At 40.1% G+C, this 6,003-nt stretch overlaps 1 long non-coding RNA gene across 1 annotated transcript in view; it reads left to right on the top strand.

Moving 5' to 3' along the window:
- LOC134291450 (uncharacterized) overlaps positions 1 to 6,003 on the top strand; it is a 383,602-nt gene that overhangs the window by 94,097 nt on the left and 283,502 nt on the right. The gene's annotated exons all lie outside the window — the stretch shown is intronic.

Here is a 6,003-nt window from a genome sequence, read left to right as displayed (position 1 = left end):
GCGCTCAGCTGTATCAATAAATATCCGAAACTCGGAGTGTTTTCCCAAAGTCCCTGCCTGCTCCAAGTGACAGATATTATCTGTCAACTGGCCCATAAATAACTGCTCATTCGCATCGCGATCTCAACGTGCGGACCACATTACTTTTTATTCTCGGCATTCTGTGACAAAACAAGTAGAAGATGATGCTTGTGCGGGGTCATTGGGGGATGTAGATTAAATTGGATCCTGTCATGTATCGCATTTGCTCCGCATTCTTCCTCATCTGGTCCGGGTCCACAGCACCCTTGCTGGCGCGACCGGTCGCCGCTATGCTTGGATTGGAAGGTATGCCAAAATAGCCAAACACGCCCATTATCCGCTCGAAAAAAAACGATAAAAGAATTTTGCAACAATCAAATATTTTATTTTATTTTAGAAAAATATTAAATTTTCAAAATTATTTATACATAATGGAATTCGGGGTAATGGTATTCGGGGAAATGCCATAGAGTCCCTGGAGGCATTACTAAAGGAAAGCTAGGAAGAATTCCTGGATGAAGCTCTGGAAAACTCCTGGAATAATTCCTGGAGGAGTTCCTAGAGGAATTTCTAGAGGAGTTCCTGTAGAATAGAAGAACTTTTGAAGGGACTGCTGGAGAAATTCTTGAAGAAATTCATAGAGGAATCGAGGAGGAATGGGGCACGTTCGGTGTAGTACTAGATTTGTAGTAATGAGCTGAATTTTAGTATGGTGGGAAGATCAATTCTCCGTTTCTGCAATGAAATGGTGCAAAAAGCGTAGGTATTATGATTCCTTGCCTAATTTGATGCTGTTTGAACAAAACTTCGGATAACTATGTTTTGCTCAAACAGTATCAAATTAGGCGCTTTTTGCACCATTTCATTGCAGAAACGGAGAATTGACCTTCCCACCATAGTAAAATTCAGCTCATTACTACAAATCTAGTACTTCACCGATCTATCCTATTGACGAGCTTCGTATGTATTAGATACATTTTTATTGTCAAATAAGTAGACATGCATCATTTACTACTCGGTTTTGAGAGAATTTCAAGAACTTTACCGATCTATCCTATTCCAGGATAAATCCCTGAAGCAATTTCAGGAGGAATCCCTGGTGGCATTCCCATGGCAATTTCCTGGAGGAATCCTTGAAGGATTTCCTGGAGAAAATTTAGGAAGAATATTTTGGGGAATTCCTGGAGGAATTATTGAAGGGGTTCATTGACGAATCCCTGAAGGAGTTCGTGGAGGAATTCCTTGAGGAATTCGTGGAGGATTTCCTAGGAGAAATCTTGTAGAAATTCGTGGAGGAATTTCTGGAGGAATCCCTGGAGGCATTACTTAATAAATACTTGGTGGCATTCCTGTAGAAAGCAAAGCAAGCAAAGTACACATCGTAGTTGCTACTCCGTGATTGACCAGGACAATCGAAGTTGCACAGAGATTCAATGAATGGTGCTTGGGGCTAGCTACACACACTCAATGATCACAATTCGAGAGTTCAATATTTTAAAGTCAATAACGGCGCCGGTCACGTCCTTACGGTCATCGGGAAAGGGGAAGGAATGTTAGTTCGACAACCGTTGTTACTAGAAACCGTGGAATTCACAGCATCCCTACTGTTGTCTCGAGAAGGAGTATTTGTTAGTAGGGTAGGGCAAGGTGTGGATCTTGCAGCCACCTTTGGTAGGTGATATGATCCACTAGTTATATGAAAATACACGACACGGTCTTCATCCCGATTATGATTTATTTGGTCGTGATAGTAAGCGTAATGCACATACGTCAACGATCGTTCTCTATTAATCGCGTCCCGCTTTTATCGTTTACACAACCGTGAAAACCAACTTTGCCACGAAAGTTGTCACGCGATTCTGATTTCGAATTCAATATTCGCGTTTCCATCTCCCTACCGAGAAAACCGACCAACTCACGGAAAAAGTCGCGTGTTTCCCACAGTATTAACTTAGAGTATACGAAGAATAAACTTTCAAACTAAGGTAGCTATTTTCGAATTATGTATTTTACTAAGAGTAGTTCCATGTGTTACTTGTGATCGACAGACGTTAAGCCAATTATTTTTGCCAAGGGAACGTCCATAAATTACGTCACGCAAAAATCGACCATTTTCAACCCCCCCTCCCCCCTATGTCACATTTTTTGTATTGGACCTCTGAAATTTTCGTATGGGTCGTCACACTTTGCTGAACCCCCCCTCCCCCCTTAAAGCGTGACGTAATTTATGGACGTTCCCCAATTATGATTGTTGTGAACTGCAATCACTTTCTTCTAACATTTTTATCGCTTCAATATTAGGCCAGCACCAGAGCTACAAGATGAATATGCAGATATTACAGACTCCAGGAGTTCTCATGAAATCGCATTGGCGAAATTACCCCAACTTCTTCTAGTATGTAAAGAAAAAAAAACTCGGAATAATCTCACGCAGTTCCATGTCGTCGGAAGACCGCAACCACTCCTTAACTCCTTCAATTTTCTGCAATACTGTTTGCTACCAATTGTGCATCCATTTTTATCACTTCATGAGTAAGGAGAATGTGCATCTGCCCCAAACACGTGTCACTTTTCACTTTTTCCTTCGAACAATGCATACGCGTCCGAGATTTTCATCGCAACTGGCGCAAACACGCGTCACTTTTCGTTTTTTCCGCCGAACAATGCAACCCGATCGCGATCCCCATCACAACTGCCCCAAACATGCGTAATTTTTTCACGTTTTTCTTCAAACAATGCCACCCGATAGAGATTCCCATCGCAACTCTTGGTGGCATTCCTGTAGAAAGCTCCGAAAACTTAGTATAGAGTTTTACTAATGGAAACTCGAACGATTTTTATCTACAAAACAGCTGAAGATATTCCTGGAGGAATAACTGAACGAATTTCTGTAGGAATTCCTTAAAGAATTTCATGACGAATACCTAAGCGTTTCCTAGATGAATTTCAACAGAAATTCCTGAAGTAATTCCTCAAGAAACCATCGGAGGAATCCTAGGATGAATCCTTGAAGGAAATTCAGGAAGAATCCCAAAAATTTCTAGGAGAATTAGAGGAACTCTTCCAGCAACTACTGAAGGAATTTCTGGAAGAATTCGTGGTAGTTTTCAATAGAAATGAGAGAAGAGACCATATCGAGTTGGTATCACTAGCCTTGGCCGAAGCCTACAATAGAGCCTGGATGCCGCGAGTAGTGCAGCACCTCGCCGATTGGGGAGTATCGGGACACCGATTAGATTTCATCAAACACTACTTTACCAATCGCAAATCCCAAGTTATGCAGCCATCTATTGAAACCCATCCCAGAAGAAACTGGAGTACCCCAGGGCTCGGTAATTGCAGTGTTCTTGATAGCAATGAATAGTGTTTTTAGGGTCTTGCCAGCTAGCAGGAGTATTCATTCTAGTGTACGCAGACGACATCCTGTTAGTAGTCACCGGTAAACACTCGAAGGCCACACGGAGAAAGCTACAAGCCGCGGTCACAGTGGTCGTGAGATGGACGTACATTGGACACATATCTCTCCTTCCGTAGCCATTTTGGTAAGATCAAGAAACGATGCAAGGTACGATTAAACCTGTTCAGAGCGATACCTAGGAAACGCTCACGTAGTGACCGACAGTCACGTCATGCTATTGTTACCTGCCGGGTTTTTGACGGTGTCGAGTTTACCTGCCGGTCGACGAAAGAGCAGCTGAAAACCCTGGGCACAGTTTGCAACGCTGCCGCCCGCAAAATATCTGGGTTATTACCGTACCGTTCCTGGAGAAATTCCGGAAGGAAATCCTGGAGGAACCCATAGAGAAATTTCTGGAGACACCCCTGAAGAAATTCCTGGAGGATTCCCTGGAAGAACCTTGGAGGCATCTCTGGAGGACTTTTTAGAGAAATTCCTGGTGGAGTTCCGAGAGAAAACTTCTGGAAGAATTCCTGGAGGAATCCCTAGCGTCATTCTTGGAACAATTTCAGGACTAATTCCTAAAGGAATTGGTGGAGGAATCCCGTGAAGGATCCGTAGAGATATTCCAAGAAGAATTCCTGGAAGATTTTCAGGAGGAATCCATGGAGGAATTCCTGGAGGCATTGCTAAAGCATCCTTGCACAGTGTTCGAAATCGATGATTTTGCGATCAAAATTGAATAACTTTTTTTAGGTTGATTCTAGAGGTTTGGCGTGTTCTACAAAGGTTTTCTGCATGTTAAAAGGCATTTTTTGATAAAATGTTTTTAATGATTAATCCCCTTTTTTTTTTTTTTTCCTCCCCTGTTGGGGAAATTAAGCCACTGCGTCCAATAGGCTGAACTTTTGTGGCATGTCCCGATATTCGCATCTAGCCAGCTAATTACCATGTGTCAAGTAATCAGCTACTGCCACGACGCTTAATCCCCTTAGAAGAGAAATAAAAATTTTATTTTTTCAAAAATTTTTTTTAGAGGTTTGACGTCTTCGGCAAAGTTGAAGCCCATAATAAGAGAAAAACTTTCGTAGAACATGTCAAAACTCCACCTCTTACGGTTTTCGAGATATGGATCATTTTGTGCGAAGTACCCCTAAAACTAGTTTTTTCAGTGTGGCTTCAACAGATGCAATCCTCCAATTTTTCGACCTTCTACAAACTTGTTCAGGACGTCAAAATACACATTTCTTCCAAAGATGTAAAGTCATAAGGTCTTAAAACAAAAAAGTTATAGGCAAATTTGTCATATTTTAAGGTGTACTTTCAACTTAAGTAACTATTTTCGGCGCAAAATGGCGCAGATGACTCAGTCGGTAGTTGAAAGATTAGACTCGTGGGCAATAGTGGGAAAGGTTGTTTAAATACAAGGCAAAAACTTATTATTTTGCTTGTAATAAAAGAAAAATAAGTAAAAATAATAATTTAGAAGCCCGCAGTAATTTTTACTGCATCGTGTAACTTTCGGCAATATTTTACAACATTTTTGAGCATTGTTTTTACCAAACAGAATATTCTATTGATGATTTTGAATTCATTTTTTTTTTGCCATCAGATGGTCAGGCAATTTCTTATAAACTTACTTTAAAATTAAGTGTTTGAAGTTTTTTTCGGGGCAATATTCAAGTTATGTAGCACTCGAAATAGGAAAAAGGAAATATTAAACAATTCAATACGTGCATCAAAACACAGAGTAGATTTTATTTTATTTTTTCACGTATTTGTATTTATATTTATTGTTTGTCTTTTCAACTACGGACTCAGTATCGGAAAATATCAGGAGGAGCTTTAATTCGTCCGATAGCAGATTAACAGCTTTTTCGGTAACCCACGAGTTTGACTTACAACTGGGAAGCAATTGAAATATATCAGATTTTAATCAATAAACTACAAGGTGTGCCAAGAAATAATGCGAAACTTTTTTTTTATTTCGAACATTATTTTTAATCTCTTGACGTTTTAACCAATTACATGTTTTGATGTCTTATTGTCTGTCTCATAAGTTACTTGAAGTATTTTTACAGTACTTTTACAAAAATCGGGTTGAAAATTAAATTTTATATCAAATTTATTATATATAGATTACACATTTGAAACAATTTACTTTATTTTCACCAGAAAATCATTTTACCGATTTGATTTGAAAAATCTAAAATTACAACTATCTTAATTAGAACTGCGAACTGCGAAACGCATTTAGTATTCTAACCATTGTAGCCATTTAATTTTAAGACTATTGGGTAGGTAGAGCCCATATAGCCGAGGCGGTAAACGCACGGGTATTCAGCAAGGCCATGCTGAGGGTGACGGGTTCGATTCCCGGTCGGTCCAGGATCTTTTCGTAAAGGAAATTTCCTTGACTTCCTTGGGCATAAAGTATCTTCGTGCCTGCCACACGATATACGCATGCAAAATGGTCATTGGCAGAGGAAGCTCTCAGTTAATAACTGTGGAATTGCTCATAGAACACTAAGCTGAGAAGCAGGCTTTGTCCCAGTGAGGACGTTACGCCAAGAAGAAGAAGAAGA

Source organism: Aedes albopictus, chromosome 3, assembly GCF_035046485.1.
Source record: "Aedes albopictus strain Foshan chromosome 3, AalbF5, whole genome shotgun sequence".
Taxonomy (NCBI): domain Eukaryota; kingdom Metazoa; phylum Arthropoda; class Insecta; order Diptera; family Culicidae; genus Aedes; species Aedes albopictus.
The sequence above is the reverse complement of the archived record's forward strand: the minus strand, read 5'-3'. Positions and strand labels throughout refer to the sequence as shown.